This window comes from Pseudophryne corroboree, chromosome 2, assembly GCF_028390025.1.
Source record: "Pseudophryne corroboree isolate aPseCor3 chromosome 2, aPseCor3.hap2, whole genome shotgun sequence".
Taxonomy (NCBI): Eukaryota; Metazoa; Chordata; class Amphibia; order Anura; family Myobatrachidae; genus Pseudophryne; species Pseudophryne corroboree.
The window spans coordinates 1,026,725,170-1,026,747,907 of NC_086445.1; the positions used below are offsets into that span (position 1 = coordinate 1,026,725,170).

The 22,738-nt window shown below is 45.4% G+C and overlaps 5 pseudogenes; 1 reads left to right on the forward strand and 4 right to left on the reverse strand.

The window, feature by feature from the left end:
- Positions 1 to 6,087: 6,087 nt before the first annotated feature.
- On the reverse strand, positions 6,088 to 6,206 carry LOC135052237 (5S ribosomal RNA; annotated as a pseudogene).
- A 4,084-nt stretch (positions 6,207 to 10,290) lies between these two features.
- Positions 10,291 to 10,409, reverse strand: LOC135052238 (5S ribosomal RNA; annotated as a pseudogene).
- Positions 10,410 to 14,493: 4,084 nt separating this feature from the next.
- On the reverse strand, positions 14,494 to 14,612 carry LOC135052239 (5S ribosomal RNA; annotated as a pseudogene).
- Positions 14,613 to 18,696: 4,084 nt separating this feature from the next.
- On the reverse strand, positions 18,697 to 18,815 carry LOC135052240 (5S ribosomal RNA; annotated as a pseudogene).
- Positions 18,816 to 19,703: 888 nt separating this feature from the next.
- Positions 19,704 to 19,822, forward strand: LOC135052241 (5S ribosomal RNA; annotated as a pseudogene).
- Positions 19,823 to 22,738: the final 2,916 nt, after the last annotated feature.

Sequence of the window (22,738 nt, forward strand, 5' to 3'; positions counted from 1 at the left end):
ACACTGGTACTATGCAGCCCACCTGTGCCCACTGACACCGTGCATCACCCTGTACCCCCACCCTGTGTACACTGGTACTATGCAGCCCACCTGTGCCCACTGACACCGCGCATCCCCCCTGTACCCCCACCCTGTGTACACTGGTACTATGCAGCCCACCTGTGCCCACTGACACCGTGCATCCCCCCTGTACTCCCACCCTGTGTACACTGGTACTATGCAGCCCACCTGTGCCCACTGACACCGTACATCCCCCCTGTACCCCCACCCTGTGTACACTGGTACTATGCAGCCCACCTGTGCCCACTGACACCGTGCATCACCCTGTACCCCCACCCTGTGTACACTGGTACTATGCAGCCCACCTGTGCCCACTGACACCGTGCATCCCCCCTGTACTCCCACCCTGTGTACACTGGTACTATGCAGCCCACCTGTGCCCACTGACACTGTGCATCACCCTGTACACCCACCCTGTGTACACTGGTACTATGCAGCCCACCTGTGCCCACTGACACCGTGCATCCCCCCTGTACTCCCACCCTGTGTACACTGGTACTATGCAGCCCACCTGTGCCCACTGACACCGTGCATCCCCCTGTACGCCCACCCTGTGTACACTGGTACTATGCAGCCCACCTGTGCCCACTGACACCGCGCATCCCCCCTGTGCCCTCACCCTGTGTACACTGGTACTATGCAGCCCACCTGTGCCCACTGACACCGTGCATCACCCTGTACCCCCACCCTGTGTACACTGGTACTATGCAGCCCACCTGTGCCCACTGACACGGTGCATCCCCCCTGTACCCCGACCCTGTGTACACTGGTACTATGCAGCCCACCTGTGCCCACTGACCCTGTGCATCACCCTGTACCCCCACCCTGTGTACACTGGTACTATTCAGCCCCACCTGTGCCCACTGACACCGTGCATCACCCTGTACCCCCACCCTGTGTACACTGGTACTATGCAGACCACCTGTGCCCACTGACACCGTGCATCCCCCCTGTACTCCCACCCTGTGTACACTGGTACTATGCAGCCCACCTGTGCCCACTGACACCGTGCATCCCCCCTGTACCCCGACCCTGTGTACACTGGTACTATGCAGCCCACCTGTGCCCACTGACCCTGTGCATCACCCTGTACCCCCACCCTGTGTACACTGGTACTATGCAGCCCCACCTGTGCCCACTGACACCGTGCATCACCCTGTACCCCCACCCTGTGTACACTGGTACTATGCAGCCCACCTGTGCCCACTGACACCGTGCATCCCCCCTGTACCCCGACCCTGTGTACACTGGTACTATGCAGCCCACCTGTGTCCACTGACACCGTGCATCCCCCTGTACTCCCACCCTGTGTACACTGGTACTATGCAGCCCACCTGTGCCCACTGACACCGTGCATCACCCTGTACCCCCACCCTGTGTACACTGGTACTATGCAGCCCACCTGTGCCCACTGACACCGCACATCCCCCCTGTACTCCCACCCTGTGTACACTGGTACTATGCAGCCCACCTGTGCCCACTGACACCGTGCATCCCCCCTGTACCCCCACCCTGTGTACACTGGTACTATGCAGCCAACCTGTGCCCACTGACACCGTGCATCCCCCCTGTACCCCCACCCTGTGTACACTGGTACTATGCAGCCCACCTGTGCCCACTGACACCGTGCATCCCCCCTGTACTCCCACCCTGTGTACACTGGTACTATGCAGCCCACCCGTGCCCACTGACACCGCACATCCCCCCTGTACCCCCACCCTGTGTACACTGGTACTATGCAGCCCCCCCTGTGCCCACTGACACCGCGCATCCCCCTGTACTCCCACCCTGTGTACACTGGTACTATGCAGCCCACCTGTGCCCACTGACACCGTGCATCACCCTGTACCCCCACCCTGTGTACACTGGTACTATGCAGCCCACCTGTGCCCACTGACACCATGCATCACCCCTGTACTCCCACCCTGTGTACACTGGTACTATGCAGCCCACCTGTGCCCACTGACACCGTGCATCCCCCCTGTACCCCCACCCTGTGTACACTGGTACTATGTAGCCCACCTGTGCCCACTGACCCTGTGCATCACCCTGTACTCCCACCCTGTGTACACTGGTACTATGCAGCCAACCTGTGCCCACTGACACCGCGCATCACCCTGTACCCCCACCCTGTGTACACTGGTACTATGCAGCCCACCTGTGTCCACTGACACCGTGCATCCCCCCTGTACTCCCACCCTGTGTACACTGGTACTATGCAGCCCACCTGTGCCCACTGACACCGTGCATCCCCCTGTACTCCCACCCTGTGTACACTGGTACTATGCAGCCCACCTGTGCCCACTGACACCGGGCATCACCCTGTACCCCCACCCTGTGTACACTGGTACTATGCAGCCCACCTGTGCCCACTGACACCGTGCATCCCCCCTGTACTCCCACCCTGTGTACACTGGTACTATGCAGCCCACCTGTGCCCACTGACACCGGGCATCACCCTGTACCCCCACCCTGTGTACACTGGTACTATGCAGCCCACCTGTGCCCACTGACACCGTGCATCCCCCCTGCACTCCCACCCCGTGTACACTGGTACTATGCAGCCCACCTGTGCCCACTGACACCGTGCATCCCCCCTGTACTCCCACCCTGTGTACAGTGGTACTATGCAGACCACCTGTGCCCACTGACACCGGGCATCACCCTGTACCCCCACCCTGTGTACACTGGTACTATGCAGCCCACCTGTGCCCACTGACACTGTGCATCCCCCTGCACTCCCACCCTGTGTACACTGGTACTATGCAGCCCACCTGTGCCCACTGACACCGTGCATCCCCCCTGTACTCCCACCCTGTGTACACTGGTACTATGCAGCCCCACCTGTGCCCACTGACACCGTGCATCACCCTGTACCCCCACCCTGTGTACACTGGTACTATGCAGCCCACCTGTGCCCACTGACACCGTGCATCACCCTGTACTCCCACCCTGTGTACACTGGTACTATGCAGCCCACCTGTGCCCACTGACACCGCGCATCCCCCCTGTACTCCCACCCTGTGTACACTGGTACTATGCAGCCCACCTGTGCCCACTGACACCGTGCATCACCCTGTACCCCCACCCTGTGTACACTGGTACTATGCAGCCCACCTGTGCCCACTGACACCGTGCATCCCCCCTGTACTCCCACCCTGTGTACACTGGTACTATGCAGCCCACCTGTGCCCACTGACCCTGTGCATCACCCTGTACTCCCACCCTGTGTACACTGGTACTATGCAGCCCACCTGTGCCCACTGACACCGTGCATCCGTCCTGTACTCCCACCCTGTGTACACTGGTACTATGCAGCCAACCTGTGCCCACTGACACCGCGCATCACCCTGTACCCCCACCCTGTGTACACTGGTACTATGCTGCCCACCTGTGCCCACTGACACCGTGCATCCCCCCTGTACTCCCACCCTGTGTACACTGGTACTATGCAGCCCACCTGTGCCCACTGACACCGGGCATCACCCTGTACCCCCACCCTGTGTACACTGCTACTATGCAGCCAACCTGTGCCCACTGACACCGTGCATCCCCCCTGTACCCCCACCCTGTGTACACTGGTACTATGCAGCCCACCTGTGCCCACTGACACCGTGCATCACCCTGTACCCCCACCCTGTGTACACTGGTACTATGCAGCCCACCTGTGCCCACTGACACCGTGCATCCCACTGTACCCCCACCCTGTGTACACTGGTACTATGCAGCCCACCTGTGCCCACTGACACCGGGCATCACCCTGTACCCCCACCCTGTGTACACTGGTACTATGCAGCCCACCTGTGCCCACTGACACCGTGCATCCCCCCTGTACTCCCACCCTGTGTACACTGGTACTATGCAGCCCACCTGTGCCCACTGACCCCGTGCATCCCCCCTGTACTCCCACCCTGTGTACACTGGTACTATGCAGCCCACCTGTGCCCACTGACACTGTGCATCCGTCCTGTACTCCCACCCTGTGTACACTGGTACTGTGCAGCCCACCTGTGCCCACTGACACCGTGCATCACCCTGTACTCCCACCCTGTGTACACTGGTACTATGCAGCCCACCTGTGCCCACTGACCCTGTGCATCCCCCCTGTACTCCCACCCTGTGTACACTGGTACTATGCAGCCCACCTGTGCCCACTGACACCGCGCATCCCCCCTGTACTCCCACCCTGTGTACACTGGTACTATGCAGCCCACCCGTGCCCACTGACACTGTGCATCCCCCCTGTACTCCCACCCTGTGTACACTGGTACTATGCAGCCCCACCTGTGCCCACTGACACTGTGCATCCCCCCTGTACCCCCTCCCTGTGTACACTGGTACTATGCAGCCCACCTGTGCCCACTGACACCGTGCATCACCCTGTACCCCCACCCTGTGTACACTGGTACTATGCAGCCCACCTGTGCCCACTGACACTGTGCATCCCCCCTGTACTCCCACCCTGTGTACACTGGTACTATGCAGCTCACCTGTGCCCACTGACACTGTGCATCCCCCCTGTACCCCCTCCCTGTGTACACTGGTACTATGCAGCCCACCTGTGCCCACTGACACCGTGCATCACCCTGTACCCCCACCCTGTGTACACTGGTACTATGCAGCCCACCTGTGCCCACTGACACTGTGCATCCCCCCTGTACTCCCACCCTGTGTACACTGGTACTATGCAGCCCACCTGTGCCCACTGACACCGTGCATCCCCCTGTACCCCCACCCTGTGTACACTGGTACTATGCAGCTCACCTGTGTCCACTGACACCGTGCATCCCCCTGTACCCCCACCCTGTGTACACTGGTACTATGCAGCTCACCTGTGTCCACTGACACCGTGCATCACCCTGTACTCCCACCCTGTGTACACTGGTACTATGCAGCCCACCTGTGCCCACTGACACCGTGCATCCCCCCTGTACCCCCACCCTGTGTACACTGGTACTATGCAGCCCACCTGTGCCCACTGACACCGTGTATCTGTCCTGTACCCCCACCCTGTGTACACTGGTACTATGCAGCCCACCTGTGCCCACTGACACCGTGCATCACCCTGTACCCCCACCCTGTGTACACTGGTACTATGCAGCCCACCTGTGCCCACTGACACCGCGCATCACCCTGTACTCCCACCCTGTGTACACTGGTACTATGCAGCCCACCTGTGCCCACTGACACCGTGCATCACCCTGTACCCCCACCCTGTGTACACTGGTACTATGCAGCCCACCTGTGCCCACTGACACCGTGCATCCCCCCTGTACTCCCACCCTGTGTACACTGGTATTATGCAGCCCACCTGTGCCCACTGACACCGGGCATCACCCTGTACCCCCACCCTGTGTACACTGGTACTATGCAGCCCACCTGTGCCCACTGACACCGTGCATCCCCCCTGTACTCCCACCCTGTGTACACTGATACTAGGAAAAAAGAAAAAATGCAGAAGACTCTTGTGTGGGTGCACTCTTTTTTGAAATATGAGATTATTAAAACATAACTTTTATTTGCTAATCATTCTTTTAAGAAAAAATCCACACTTTTATAATTCACCACAAATATTTCATAACATTTTATATACTACATACAGATATGATTCAGCCCACCAACCTCTCTAGAGGATGTCACATCTATAGTTGTGACTGATCAGAATTACCAGGTTAGGGTATATGTAGGACACAAGCAAGGTTAAAATAAAGAAAAATAATAGAGAAAAATTGGAAATGTTCTGGTTAGTCTATAATATTAGACTGTGGGAGGGATGTAGACACTGTTGCTCTACATCCTGTTCCTATCCAACCAGCACAAGCTCTGCTTGTATTAATGGGACCACAAGGGGTCAATATACTGAAATGTTAGGAATATAGATCTTTATTGGTATTGGACCAATTCCAATCTAAAACATATCAGGGAAGACGGTACTGAGAAAAGGTGAACATAGATTTGGAAGGAAGAAAGGGATGACTAAAGAAGAAAATGGTGATCCTGCTGTTGGCTTAGAGTCGAGAAGGTCATGAATTACAACACTGGGTATTCTCTGGGGGTCACCCTTACAGATACTGACCCAGCCCACCACTGTTTTGCTTCCAAGATCGGACGAGATCGGGCTCTATCAGAGGGGTATGGTAGTAATTCCTCAGGCCTGCTTATAGCCGACTCACCAATGAGAGTGCACCTAAAATGGGGGAAGGGAAAGGGTATAGGTGGGTGGAGACAGAGAGAAAGAAAGGGCGGATCTGCTGTCTATGTTAGGCACAGGATAAACCTGTGGATCATGGATGAGAGTCCGCAGAAATATATGAAGAAAAGGGAGGAATGGAACAAAGAAAGGGAAAGAAAGAATAGAAAGGATAACAGATATCATCTGGTATCAAATTGCAGGATTGTCAAAAAATGATCAGCAAGTAGACATGGGCCAGATTAACTGGCAATGTTGGATACATTCCGTGATCACTCAGGATCAGAGTGTCAAAGAAAAACAAAGGTAATTAGAATTAGGCCAGATTGGCTGTCAATATTGGATATACCCTGTAATCACTCTGTTTAGAAAGGTAAATGTCTGCAAAAAAGGCGACCAGATGCTGTTTATGACACAAATAAACTATTTGTCTATTGAAAGGATGATTGTTTTGGATATATAAAAAAATTCCTGGTCCAGTTCCCTGGACTGCCCTGCTTAGAGCCAAAGCAAGGGAAAAATCACGTATTGCTTGTATAAATATAGAGAAAATCTCAAAAAAAATTATTATAAATAATAATGGTATAAGTAATAGTAGAAAAAGTGATAGAAACAGGTACCGATCCCTGCCCAGGTCCCTGGGTCAGTCACTATGTAACAGAATGCACGGTGTACTCCTCAGGTCCTTAATTCATACTGGAATACTAGGATAGGTCATGCTGGAAAGGATAGGTCATGCTGGAATCATCTTCGGAACAGTTTCTTCGGAGTCTGAGGAACTCCCCTTTCGGTATGTTTTCCACCGTTGGCGGGAAATGTGCACTGGTTTGAAACAGCAGGCTGTTGGTGGATGTCTCTTTCCGGTAGAGTTCTGTAGACAGACTGCCTGTGGTGGATTTGTAGATATTGATGTCAAGGAAGGCCACTTTTTCTTGATTGATGGTATGTGTGAGTCTTATGTTGAGATTGTTGTTATTGAGGAGATTGATAAACTCCATTAGGAGATTCAGTTCCCCGTCCCAGATGACAAAGATGTCATCTATATATCTGAGCCATAACATGACATGTTCAGTATATAAATCGTTAGTATCAGTGAAAACGTATTTCTGCTCCCACCAGCCTAGGAACAAGTTCGCATATGTAGGTGCACACGCTGCCCCCATAGCTGTCCCTCTAACCTGGAGGTAAAATTGTTCCTGGAATGTGAAGTAGTTTTTCTCTAGGACGAAGGCAAGTAGGCAGTATAAGAAGTCACCAAATTCTCCTCGTTTATTATTTTCCAGGAAGAACTTGGTTGCACTTAAGCCAGCTTTATGTTCAATGCTAGTATAAAGTGCCTCAACGTCCAAGGTCACCAATAGAAAGCTGTCCTCGAATGTGATGTCATGAATCTTCCGGAGTAAGTCTGACGTGTCTTGTAAATATGAAGGTAATTGTAAGACATATTCGCGGAGATGTAGGTCAAGGAAACGGCTTGGTTGTTCAAGGAGGCCTCCGTTGCCTGACATGATTGGTCTACCGGGGGGTTTGTGTAAATCTTTATGCGTTTTAGGCAGTAAGTAGAAAGTGGGTGTTCTAGGGTTTTTAGCTGAGAGGTAGGCATGTTCTTGTTTAGTGATGGTTCCTGACGATAGTGCCTCTCCAATAAGATCGGTGTATTCATTCAGAAAACGGGTAGTTGGATTATTGAGTAACCTTTTGTAGCATGCTGTTTGTTTCAATTGTCTCAATGCTTCTGTCACATACATGTCTGTGGGCCAGATCACTATATTTCCCCCTTTGTCTGATGGTTTGATTATCACGTCTGTCCATTCTCTTATTTGTCTTAGTGCCTCCCTCTCATCATGAGACAGATTCTGGGGGAAGTAGTAGTATTTATTGTCTCTGCGATGTTTAATCAAGTCAAATTCTTTTGAGACCATATCCAAAAAGACCCGGATTTCCGGACTATTATTATCTGGTGGAAAGAATGTTGATTTGGCCCTGCACTTTGGGCGATCTTTGGGGCCAGCTGTCGAGTTCTGTTCAGATTGCAAATCTTCTAGAATTTGTACCATCTCCAAATCTTCCGTATTCAAATTGGAGTCTCCCTCGGCTCCACCTGACCTAGATTTATGATCACTAAAAAATTTCTTTAGGAGTAATTTTCTCCCGAAAAGTCGCAAGTCTTTTTCCCACATAAACCGGTCGAATGGTTTTGTGGGAGAAAAGGATAAGCCCTTACTCAGCACTTTCCTTTGTTCCGGGGAAATTGTTATGTTAGATAAATTGATAATTTGTAACTGATCAGTAGTAGATGGATTCAACGTACCTTCCTCTGCCGTTCTGGATATCTCGAGGTTCTCGGTGTATCCCAATGACTGTTTCTTCCCCTTTCTCTTCTTTCTCCCCCTCCTTGTCGGTCTGTATTTCGATTTCTGCCTCTTGGTTTCTGGCCTCGGCCTAAAAAATAGGTTGAGACCTCCTGAGTATCGTAAGATAAATGCGTATCTCTTATGGGTTCATTCACTGAGTCGTCACTCATTGAGGACTCGAATTCTGAAAATGTGGAGTCTTCTGGTTGTCTTCTATCTCTGTTCCTGGTAGGTCTCGAATTCCATCTAAAGATGTTGCCCTGGGTGAAATCTTGTTTATCCCTCTGTAGTTTGTTCCTTTTTCGGTCCCTAATACCACTCTCATATGTTTCCAGATCTTTTTTGATTTTTTCAAAGGTGGTTTGGAACGGGAGGTCTTTCTCCCATTTTTCAAGATTTTTGCCCAGTTCTTCTATCTCTTTTTCGACTTGATCAAGGATCAGTGTGTCATGTTTGACCAATATGTGAAGTAAATCACTGGAACATTTAAGAAGAGCCGCCTCCCATTCAGTTTTGAGGCTAGCCGTTGCTAGAGGGAAGGATGGGAAGATTTTTGGTCTTAGGCCCCTGGGTACTATTTTGTGTTTAATATAATTCTGCAAAGTAGTAGTATCCCAAGTTAAACGGATTCTCCTTTGTAATGTTCTATGGAGTTTAGACAAAGGATTTTTCCAGTCTGTTGGGGCCCTGTCAGGGTCCTCCGTGTCAGTAAACAGATCCTCAAAATTTTCCGTGTTCCTACGTCTCAATAATTCAGACTTAAGTGAAAATGAGGTCATTGCTAATGACGTGGTGTCTGGCGGATTATGGGATATAGATATAATTAGTCCAGAGAAAAAAGATTCCCTAATTGGTAATATGCCACTAGGTAATTGTAACCTGACCGTGCTGGAATCGGAAGCTGACCAGGTGGTCAGAAAAACAAAGTATCTCACAAGGTAGACGTGATTCCGCACCGGTATACTATAGGTTACCCAGAATAATTTATAATGATATTATTAATACTACTACAGTACCAGAATAACATATAGTGAGCACGTATAATTCGTGTTACAATTGTAGGATCTGGTGGTGCACCCAGAGTCAGAAACAAGCTAGGAAAAAAGAAAAAATGCAGAAGACTCTTGTGTGGGTGCACTCTTTTTTGAAATATGAGATTATTAAAACATAACTTTTATTTGCTAATCATTCTTTTAAGAAAAAATCCACACTTTTATAATTCACCACAAATATTTCATAACATTTTATATACTACATACAGATATGATTCAGCCCACCAACCTCTCTAGAGGATGTCACATCTATAGTTGTGACTGATCAGAATTACCAGGTTAGGGTATATGTAGGACACAAGCAAGGTTAAAATAAAGAAAAATAATAGAGAAAAATTGGAAATGTTCTGGTTAGTCTATAATATTAGACTGTGGGAGGGATGTAGACACTGTTGCTCTACATCCTGTTCCTATCCAACCAGCACAAGCTCTGCTTGTATTAATGGGACCACAAGGGGTCAATATACTGAAATGTTAGGAATATAGATCTTTATTGGTATTGGACCAATTCCAATCTAAAACATATCAGGGAAGACGGTACTGAGAAAAGGTGAACATAGATTTGGAAGGAAGAAAGGGATGACTAAAGAAGAAAATGGTGATCCTGCTGTTGGCTTAGAGTCGAGAAGGTCATGAATTACAACACTGGGTATTCTCTGGGGGTCACCCTTACAGATACTGACCCAGCCCACCACTGTTTTGCTTCCAAGATCGGACGAGATCGGGCTCTATCAGAGGGGTATGGTAGTAATTCCTCAGGCCTGCTTATAGCCGACTCACCAATGAGAGTGCACCTAAAATGGGGGAAGGGAAAGGGTATAGGTGGGTGGAGACAGAGAGAAAGAAAGGGCGGATCTGCTGTCTATGTTAGGCACAGGATAAACCTGTGGATCATGGATGAGAGTCCGCAGAAATATATGAAGAAAAGGGAGGAATGGAACAAAGAAAGGGAAAGAAAGAATAGAAAGGATAACAGATATCATCTGGTATCAAATTGCAGGATTGTCAAAAAATGATCAGCAAGTAGACATGGGCCAGATTAACTGGCAATGTTGGATACATTCCGTGATCACTCAGGATCAGAGTGTCAAAGAAAAACAAAGGTAATTAGAATTAGGCCAGATTGGCTGTCAATATTGGATATACCCTGTAATCACTCTGTTTAGAAAGGTAAATGTCTGCAAAAAAGGCGACCAGATGCTGTTTATGACACAAATAAACTATTTGTCTATTGAAAGGATGATTGTTTTGGATATATAAAAAAATTCCTGGTCCAGTTCCCTGGACTGCCCTGCTTAGAGCCAAAGCAAGGGAAAAATCACGTATTGCTTGTATAAATATAGAGAAAATCTCAAAAAAAATTATTATAAATAATAATGGTATAAGTAATAGTAGAAAAAGTGATAGAAACAGGTACCGATCCCTGCCCAGGTCCCTGGGTCAGTCACTATGTAACAGAATGCACGGTGTACTCCTCAGGTCCTTAATTCATACTGGAATACTAGGATAGGTCATGCTGGAAAGGATAGGTCATGCTGGAATCATCTTCGGAACAGTTTCTTCGGAGTCTGAGGAACTCCCCTTTCGGTATGTTTTCCACCGTTGGCGGGAAATGTGCACTGGTTTGAAACAGCAGGCTGTTGGTGGATGTCTCTTTCCGGTAGAGTTCTGTAGACAGACTGCCTGTGGTGGATTTGTAGATATTGATGTCAAGGAAGGCCACTTTTTCTTGATTGATGGTATGTGTGAGTCTTATGTTGAGATTGTTGTTATTGAGGAGATTGATAAACTCCATTAGGAGATTCAGTTCCCCGTCCCAGATGACAAAGATGTCATCTATATATCTGAGCCATAACATGACATGTTCAGTATATAAATCGTTAGTATCAGTGAAAACGTATTTCTGCTCCCACCAGCCTAGGAACAAGTTCGCATATGTAGGTGCACACGCTGCCCCCATAGCTGTCCCTCTAACCTGGAGGTAAAATTGTTCCTGGAATGTGAAGTAGTTTTTCTCTAGGACGAAGGCAAGTAGGCAGTATAAGAAGTCACCAAATTCTCCTCGTTTATTATTTTCCAGGAAGAACTTGGTTGCACTTAAGCCAGCTTTATGTTCAATGCTAGTATAAAGTGCCTCAACGTCCAAGGTCACCAATAGAAAGCTGTCCTCGAATGTGATGTCATGAATCTTCCGGAGTAAGTCTGACGTGTCTTGTAAATATGAAGGTAATTGTAAGACATATTCGCGGAGATGTAGGTCAAGGAAACGGCTTGGTTGTTCAAGGAGGCCTCCGTTGCCTGACATGATTGGTCTACCGGGGGGTTTGTGTAAATCTTTATGCGTTTTAGGCAGTAAGTAGAAAGTGGGTGTTCTAGGGTTTTTAGCTGAGAGGTAGGCATGTTCTTGTTTAGTGATGGTTCCTGACGATAGTGCCTCTCCAATAAGATCGGTGTATTCATTCAGAAAACGGGTAGTTGGATTATTGAGTAACCTTTTGTAGCATGCTGTTTGTTTCAATTGTCTCAATGCTTCTGTCACATACATGTCTGTGGGCCAGATCACTATATTTCCCCCTTTGTCTGATGGTTTGATTATCACGTCTGTCCATTCTCTTATTTGTCTTAGTGCCTCCCTCTCATCATGAGACAGATTCTGGGGGAAGTAGTAGTATTTATTGTCTCTGCGATGTTTAATCAAGTCAAATTCTTTTGAGACCATATCCAAAAAGACCCGGATTTCCGGACTATTATTATCTGGTGGAAAGAATGTTGATTTGGCCCTGCACTTTGGGCGATCTTTGGGGCCAGCTGTCGAGTTCTGTTCAGATTGCAAATCTTCTAGAATTTGTACCATCTCCAAATCTTCCGTATTCAAATTGGAGTCTCCCTCGGCTCCACCTGACCTAGATTTATGATCACTAAAAAATTTCTTTAGGAGTAATTTTCTCCCGAAAAGTCGCAAGTCTTTTTCCCACATAAACCGGTCGAATGGTTTTGTGGGAGAAAAGGATAAGCCCTTACTCAGCACTTTCCTTTGTTCCGGGGAAATTGTTATGTTAGATAAATTGATAATTTGTAACTGATCAGTAGTAGATGGATTCAACGTACCTTCCTCTGCCGTTCTGGATATCTCGAGGTTCTCGGTGTATCCCAATGACTGTTTCTTCCCCTTTCTCTTCTTTCTCCCCCTCCTTGTCGGTCTGTATTTCGATTTCTGCCTCTTGGTTTCTGGCCTCGGCCTAAAAAATAGGTTGAGACCTCCTGAGTATCATAAGATAAATGCGTATCTCTTATGGGTTCATTCACTGAGTCGTCACTCATTGAGGACTCGAATTCTGAAAATGTGGAGTCTTCTGGTTGTCTTCTATCTCTGTTCCTGGTAGGTCTCGAATTCCATCTAAAGATGTTGCCCTGGGTGAAATCTTGTTTATCCCTCTGTAGTTTGTTCCTTTTTCGGTCCCTAATACCACTCTCATATGTTTCCAGATCTTTTTTGATTTTTTCAAAGGTGGTTTGGAACGGGAGGTCTTTCTCCCATTTTTCAAGATTTTTGCCCAGTTCTTCTATCTCTTTTTCGACTTGATCAAGGATCAGTGTGTCATGTTTGACCAATATGTGAAGTAAATCACTGGAACATTTAAGAAGAGCCGCCTCCCATTCAGTTTTGAGGCTAGCCGTTGCTAGAGGGAAGGATGGGAAGATTTTTGGTCTTAGGCCCCTGGGTACTATTTTGTGTTTAATATAATTCTGCAAAGTAGTAGTATCCCAAGTTAAACGGATTCTCCTTTGTAATGTTCTATGGAGTTTAGACAAAGGATTTTTCCAGTCTGTTGGGGCCCTGTCAGGGTCCTCCGTGTCAGTAAACAGATCCTCAAAATTTTCCGTGTTCCTACGTCTCAATAATTCAGACTTAAGTGAAAATGAGGTCATTGCTAATGACGTGGTGTCTGGCGGATTATGGGATATAGATATAATTAGTCCAGAGAAAAAAGATTCCCTAATTGGTAATATGCCACTAGGTAATTGTAACCTGACCGTGCTGGAATCGGAAGCTGACCAGGTGGTCAGAAAAACAAAGTATCTCACAAGGTAGACGTGATTCCGCACCGGTATACTATAGGTTACCCAGAATAATTTATAATGATATTATTAATACTACTACAGTACCAGAATAACATATAGTGAGCACGTATAATTCGTGTTACAATTGTAGGATCTGGTGGTGCACCCAGAGTCAGAAACAAGCTAGGAAAAAAGAAAAAATGCAGAAGACTCTTGTGTGGGTGCACTCTTTTTTGAAATATGAGATTATTAAAACATAACTTTTATTTGCTAATCATTCTTTTAAGAAAAAATCCACACTTTTATAATTCACCACAAATATTTCATAACATTTTATATACTACATACAGATATGATTCAGCCCACCAACCTCTCTAGAGGATGTCACATCTATAGTTGTGACTGATCAGAATTACCAGGTTAGGGTATATGTAGGACACAAGCAAGGTTAAAATAAAGAAAAATAATAGAGAAAAATTGGAAATGTTCTGGTTAGTCTATAATATTAGACTGTGGGAGGGATGTAGACACTGTTGCTCTACATCCTGTTCCTATCCAACCAGCACAAGCTCTGCTTGTATTAATGGGACCACAAGGGGTCAATATACTGAAATGTTAGGAATATAGATCTTTATTGGTATTGGACCAATTCCAATCTAAAACATATCAGGGAAGACGGTACTGAGAAAAGGTGAACATAGATTTGGAAGGAAGAAAGGGATGACTAAAGAAGAAAATGGTGATCCTGCTGTTGGCTTAGAGTCGAGAAGGTCATGAATTACAACACTGGGTATTCTCTGGGGGTCACCCTTACAGATACTGACCCAGCCCACCACTGTTTTGCTTCCAAGATCGGACGAGATCGGGCTCTATCAGAGGGGTATGGTAGTAATTCCTCAGGCCTGCTTATAGCCGACTCACCAATGAGAGTGCACCTAAAATGGGGGAAGGGAAAGGGTATAGGTGGGTGGAGACAGAGAGAAAGAAAGGGCGGATCTGCTGTCTATGTTAGGCACAGGATAAACCTGTGGATCATGGATGAGAGTCCGCAGAAATATATGAAGAAAAGGGAGGAATGGAACAAAGAAAGGGAAAGAAAGAATAGAAAGGATAACAGATATCATCTGGTATCAAATTGCAGGATTGTCAAAAAATGATCAGCAAGTAGACATGGGCCAGATTAACTGGCAATGTTGGATACATTCCGTGATCACTCAGGATCAGAGTGTCAAAGAAAAACAAAGGTAATTAGAATTAGGCCAGATTGGCTGTCAATATTGGATATACCCTGTAATCACTCTGTTTAGAAAGGTAAATGTCTGCAAAAAAGGCGACCAGATGCTGTTTATGACACAAATAAACTATTTGTCTATTGAAAGGATGATTGTTTTGGATATATAAAAAAATTCCTGGTCCAGTTCCCTGGACTGCCCTGCTTAGAGCCAAAGCAAGGGAAAAATCACGTATTGCTTGTATAAATATAGAGAAAATCTCAAAAAAAATTATTATAAATAATAATGGTATAAGTAATAGTAGAAAAAGTGATAGAAACAGGTACCGATCCCTGCCCAGGTCCCTGGGTCAGTCACTATGTAACAGAATGCACGGTGTACTCCTCAGGTCCTTAATTCATACTGGAATACTAGGATAGGTCATGCTGGAAAGGATAGGTCATGCTGGAATCATCTTCGGAACAGTTTCTTCGGAGTCTGAGGAACTCCCCTTTCGGTATGTTTTCCACCGTTGGCGGGAAATGTGCACTGGTTTGAAACAGCAGGCTGTTGGTGGATGTCTCTTTCCGGTAGAGTTCTGTAGACAGACTGCCTGTGGTGGATTTGTAGATATTGATGTCAAGGAAGGCCACTTTTTCTTGATTGATGGTATGTGTGAGTCTTATGTTGAGATTGTTGTTATTGAGGAGATTGATAAACTCCATTAGGAGATTCAGTTCCCCGTCCCAGATGACAAAGATGTCATCTATATATCTGAGCCATAACATGACATGTTCAGTATATAAATCGTTAGTATCAGTGAAAACGTATTTCTGCTCCCACCAGCCTAGGAACAAGTTCGCATATGTAGGTGCACACGCTGCCCCCATAGCTGTCCCTCTAACCTGGAGGTAAAATTGTTCCTGGAATGTGAAGTAGTTTTTCTCTAGGACGAAGGCAAGTAGGCAGTATAAGAAGTCACCAAATTCTCCTCGTTTATTATTTTCCAGGAAGAACTTGGTTGCACTTAAGCCAGCTTTATGTTCAATGCTAGTATAAAGTGCCTCAACGTCCAAGGTCACCAATAGAAAGCTGTCCTCGAATGTGATGTCATGAATCTTCCGGAGTAAGTCTGACGTGTCTTGTAAATATGAAGGTAATTGTAAGACATATTCGCGGAGATGTAGGTCAAGGAAACGGCTTGGTTGTTCAAGGAGGCCTCCGTTGCCTGACATGATTGGTCTACCGGGGGGTTTGTGTAAATCTTTATGCGTTTTAGGCAGTAAGTAGAAAGTGGGTGTTCTAGGGTTTTTAGCTGAGAGGTAGGCATGTTCTTGTTTAGTGATGGTTCCTGACGATAGTGCCTCTCCAATAAGATCGGTGTATTCATTCAGAAAACGGGTAGTTGGATTATTGAGTAACCTTTTGTAGCATGCTGTTTGTTTCAATTGTCTCAATGCTTCTGTCACATACATGTCTGTGGGCCAGATCACTATATTTCCCCCTTTGTCTGATGGTTTGATTATCACGTCTGTCCATTCTCTTATTTGTCTTAGTGCCTCCCTCTCATCATGAGACAGATTCTGGGGGAAGTAGTAGTATTTATTGTCTCTGCGATGTTTAATCAAGTCAAATTCTTTTGAGACCATATCCAAAAAGACCCGGATTTCCGGACTATTATTATCTGGTGGAAAGAATGTTGATTTGGCCCTGCACTTTGGGCGATCTTTGGGGCCAGCTGTCGAGTTCTGTTCAGATTGCAAATCTTCTAGAATTTGTACCATCTCCAAATCTTCCGTATTCAAATTGGAGTCTCCCTCGGCTCCACCTGACCTAGATTTATGATCACTAAAAAATTTCTTTAGGAGTAATTTTCTCCCGAAAAGTCGCAAGTCTTTTTCCCACATAAACCGGTCGAATGGTTTTGTGGGAGAAAAGGATAAGCCCTTACTCAGCACTTTCCTTTGTTCCGGGGAAATTGTTATGTTAGATAAATTGATAATTTGTAACTGATCAGTAGTAGATGGATTCAACGTACCTTCCTCTGCCGTTCTGGATATCTCGAGGTTCTCGGTGTATCCCAATGACTGTTTCTTCCCCTTTCTCTTCTTTCTCCCCCTCCTTGTCGGTCTGTATTTCGATTTCTGCCTCTTGGTTTCTGGCCTCGGCCTAAAAAATAGGTTGAGACCTCCTGAGTATCATAAGATAAATGCGTATCTCTTATGGGTTCATTCACTGAGTCGTCACTCATTGAGGACTCGAATTCTGAAAATGTGGAGTCTTCTGGTTGTCTTCTATCTCTGTTCCTGGTAGGTCTCGAATTCCATCTAAAGATGTTGCCCTGGGTGAAATCTTGTTTATCCCTCTGTAGTTTGTTCCTTTTTCGGTCCCTAATACCACTCTCATATGTTTCCAGATCTTTTTTGATTTTTTCAAAGGTGGTTTGGAACGGGAGGTCTTTCTCCCATTTTTCAAGATTTTTGCCCAGTTCTTCTATCTCTTTTTCGACTTGATCAAGGATCAGTGTGTCATGTTTGACCAATATGTGAAGTAAATCACTGGAACATTTAAGAAGAGCCGCCTCCCATTCAGTTTTGAGGCTAGCCGTTGCTAGAGGGAAGGATGGGAAGATTTTTGGTCTTAGGCCCCTGGGTACTATTTTGTGTTTAATATAATTCTGCAAAGTAGTAGTATCCCAAGTTAAACGGATTCTCCTTTGTAATGTTCTATGGAGTTTAGACAAAGGATTTTTCCAGTCTGTTGGGGCCCTGTCAGGGTCCTCCGTGTCAGTAAACAGATCCTCAAAATTTTCCGTGTTCCTACGTCTCAATAATTCAGACTTAAGTGAAAATGAGGTCATTGCTAATGACGTGGTGTCTGGCGGATTATGGGATATAGATATAATTAGTCCAGAGAAAAAAGATTCCCTAATTGGTAATATGCCACTAGGTAATTGCAACCTGACCGTGCTGGAATCGGAAGCTGACCAGGTGGTCAGAAAAACAAAGTATCTCACAAGGTAGACGTGATTCCGCACCGGTATACTATAGGTTACCCAGAATAATTTATAATGATATTATTAATACTACTACAGTACCAGAATAACATATAGTGAGCACGTATAATTCGTGTTACAATTGTAGGATCTGGTGGTGCACCCAGAGTCAGAAACAAGCTAGGAAAAAAGAAAAAATGCAGAAGACTCTTGTGTGGGTGCACTCTTTTTTGAAATATGAGATTATTAAAACATAACTTTTATTTGCTAATCATTCTTTTAAGAAAAAATCCACACTTTTATAATTCACCACAAATATTTCATAACATTTTATATACTACATACAGATATGATTCAGCCCACCAACCTCTCTAGAGGATGTCACATCTATAGTTGTGACTGATCAGAATTACCAGGTTAGGGTATATGTAGGACACAAGCAAGGTTAAAATAAAGAAAAATAATAGAGAAAAATTGGAAATGTTCTGGTTAGTCTATAATATTAGACTGTGGGAGGGATGTAGACACTGTTGCTCTACATCCTGTTCCTATCCAACCAGCACAAGCTCTGCTTGTATTAATGGGACCACAAGGGGTCAATATACTGAAATGTTAGGAATATAGATCTTTATTGGTATTGGACCAATTCCAATCTAAAACATATCAGGGAAGACGGTACTGAGAAAAGGTGAACATAGATTTGGAAGGAAGAAAGGGATGACTAAAGAAGAAAATGGTGATCCTGCTGTTGGCTTAGAGTCGAGAAGGTCATGAATTACAACACTGGGTATTCTCTGGGGGTCACCCTTACAGATACTGACCCAGCCCACCACTGTTTTGCTTCCAAGATCGGACGAGATCGGGCTCTATCAGAGGGGTATGGTAGTAATTCCTCAGGCCTGCTTATAGCCGACTCACCAATGAGAGTGCACCTAAAATGGGGGAAGGGAAAGGGTATAGGTGGGTGGAGACAGAGAGAAAGAAAGGGCGGATCTGCTGTCTATGTTAGGCACAGGATAAACCTGTGGATCATGGATGAGAGTCCGCAGAAATATATGAAGAAAAGGGAGGAATGGAACAAAGAAAGGGAAAGAAAGAATAGAAAGGATAACAGATATCATCTGGTATCAAATTGCAGGATTGTCAAAAAATGATCAGCAAGTAGACATGGGCCAGATTAACTGGCAATGTTGGATACATTCCGTGATCACTCAGGATCAGAGTGTCAAAGAAAAACAAAGGTAATTAGAATTAGGCCAGATTGGCTGTCAATATTGGATATACCCTGTAATCACTCTGTTTAGAAAGGTAAATGTCTGCAAAAAAGGCGACCAGATGCTGTTTATGACACAAATAAACTATTTGTCTATTGAAAGGATGATTGTTTTGGATATATAAAAAAATTCCTGGTCCAGTTCCCTGGACTGCCCTGCTTAGAGCCAAAGCAAGGGAAAAATCACGTATTGCTTGTATAAATATAGAGAAAATCTCAAAAAAAATTATTATAAATAATAATGGTATAAGTAATAGTAGAAAAAGTGATAGAAACAGGTACCGATCCCTGCCCAGGTCCCTGGGTCAGTCACTATGTAACAGAATGCACGGTGTACTCCTCAGGTCCTTAATTCATACTGGAATACTAGGATAGGTTTATCCTGTGCCTAACATAGACAGCAGATCCGCCCTTTCTTTCTCTCTGTCTCCACCCACCTATACCCTTTCCCTTCCCCCATTTTAGGTGCACTCTCATTGGTGAGTCGGCTATAAGCAGGCCTGAGGAATTACTACCATACCCCTCTGATAGAGCCCGATCTCGTCCGATCTTGGAAGCAAAACAGTGGTGGGCTGGGTCAGTATCTGTAAGGGTGACCCCCAGAGAATACCCAGTGTTGTAATTCATGACCTTCTCGACTCTAAGCCAACAGCAGGATCACCATTTTCTTCTTTAGTCATCCCTTTCTTCCTTCCAAATCTATGTTCACCTTTTCTCAGTACCGTCTTCCCTGATATGTTTTAGATTGGAATTGGTCCAATACCAATAAAGATCTATATTCCTAACATTTCAGTATATTGACCCCTTGTGGTCCCATTAATACAAGCAGAGCTTGTGCTGGTTGGATAGGAACAGGATGTAGAGCAACAGTGTCTACATCCCTCCCACAGTCTAATATTATAGACTAACCAGAACATTTCCAATTTTTCTCTATTATTTTTCTTTATTTTAACCTTGCTTGTGTCCTACATATACCCTAACCTGGTAATTCTGATCAGTCACAACTATAGATGTGACATCCTCTAGAGAGGTTGGTGGGCTGAATCATATCTGTATGTAGTATATAAAATGTTATGAAATATTTGTGGTGAATTATAAAAGTGTGGATTTTTTCTTAAAAGAATGATTAGCAAATAAAAGTTATGTTTTAATAATCTCATATTTCAAAAAAGAGTGCACCCACACAAGAGTCTTCTGCATTTTTTCTTTTTTCCTAGCTTGTTTCTGACTCTGGGTGCACCACCAGATCCTACAATTGTAACACGAATTATACGTGCTCACTATATGTTATTCTGGTACTGTAGTAGTATTAATAATATCATTATAAATTATTCTGGGTAACCTATAGTATACCGGTGCGGAATCACGTCTACCTTGTGAGATACTTTGTTTTTCTGACCACCTGGTCAGCTTCCGATTCCAGCACGGTCAGGTTACAATTACCTAGTGGCATATTACCAATTAGGGAATCTTTTTTCTCTGGACTAATTATATCTATATCCCATAATCCGCCAGACACCACGTCATTAGCAATGACCTCATTTTCACTTAAGTCTGAATTATTGAGACGTAGGAACACGGAAAATTTTGAGGATCTGTTTACTGACACGGAGGACCCTGACAGGGCCCCAACAGACTGGAAAAATCCTTTGTCTAAACTCCATAGAACATTACAAAGGAGAATCCGTTTAACTTGGGATACTACTACTTTGCAGAATTATATTAAACACAAAATAGTACCCAGGGGCCTAAGACCAAAAATCTTCCCATCCTTCCCTCTAGCAACGGCTAGCCTCAAAACTGAATGGGAGGCGGCTCTTCTTAAATGTTCCAGTGATTTACTTCACATATTGGTCAAACATGACACACTGATCCTTGATCAAGTCGAAAAAGAGATAGAAGAACTGGGCAAAAATCTTGAAAAATGGGAGAAAGACCTCCCGTTCCAAACCACCTTTGAAAAAATCAAAAAAGATCTGGAAACATATGAGAGTGGTATTAGGGACCGAAAAAGGAACAAACTACAGAGGGATAAACAAGATTTCACCCAGGGCAACATCTTTAGATGGAATTCGAGACCTACCAGGAACAGAGATAGAAGACAACCAGAAGACTCCACATTTTCAGAATTCGAGTCCTCAATGAGTGACGACTCAGTGAATGAACCCATAAGAGATACGCATTTATCTTATGATACTCAGGAGGTCTCAACCTATTTTTTAGGCCGAGGCCAGAAACCAAGAGGCAGAAATCGAAATACAGACCGACAAGGAGGGGGAGAAAGAAGAGAAAGGGGAAGAAACAGTCATTGGGATACACCGAGAACCTCGAGATATCCAGAACGGCAGAGGAAGGTACGTTGAATCCATCTACTACTGATCAGTTACAAATTATCAATTTATCTAACATAACAATTTCCCCGGAACAAAGGAAAGTGCTGAGTAAGGGCTTATCCTTTTCTCCCACAAAACCATTCGACCGGTTTATGTGGGAAAAAGACTTGCGACTTTTCGGGAGAAAATTACTCCTAAAGAAATTTTTTAGTGATCATAAATCTAGGTCAGGTGGAGCCGAGGGAGACTCCAATTTGAATACGGAAGATTTGGAGATGGTACAAATTCTAGAAGATTTGCAATCTGAACAGAACTCGACAGCTGGCCCCAAAGATCGCCCAAAGTGCAGGGCCAAATCAACATTCTTTCCACCAGATAATAATAGTCCGGAAATCCGGGTCTTTTTGGATATGGTCTCAAAAGAATTTGACTTGATTAAACATCGCAGAGACAATAAATACTACTACTTCCCCCAGAATCTGTCTCATGATGAGAGGGAGGCACTAAGACAAATAAGAGAATGGACAGACGTGATAATCAAACCATCAGACAAAGGGGGAAATATAGTGATCTGGCCCACAGACATGTATGTGACAGAAGCATTGAGACAATTGAAACAAACAGCATGCTACAAAAGGTTACTCAATAATCCAACTACCCGTTTTCTGAATGAATACACCGATCTTATTGGAGAGGCACTATCGTCAGGAACCATCACTAAACAAGAACATGCCTACCTCTCAGCTAAAAACCCTAGAACACCCACTTTCTACTTACTGCCTAAAACGCATAAAGATTTACACAAACCCCCCGGTAGACCAATCATGTCAGGCAACGGAGGCCTCCTTGAACAACCAAGCCGTTTCCTTGACCTACATCTCCGCGAATATGTCTTACAATTACCTTCATATTTACAAGACACGTCAGACTTACTCCGGAAGATTCATGACATCACATTCGAGGACAGCTTTCTATTGGTGACCTTGGACGTTGAGGCACTTTATACTAGCATTGAACATAAAGCTGGCTTAAGTGCAACCAAGTTCTTCCTGGAAAATAATAAACGAGGAGAATTTGGTGACTTCTTATACTGCCTACTTGCCTTCGTCCTAGAGAAAAACTACTTCACATTCCAGGAACAATTTTACCTCCAGGTTAGAGGGACAGCTATGGGGGCAGCGTGTGCACCTACATATGCGAACTTGTTC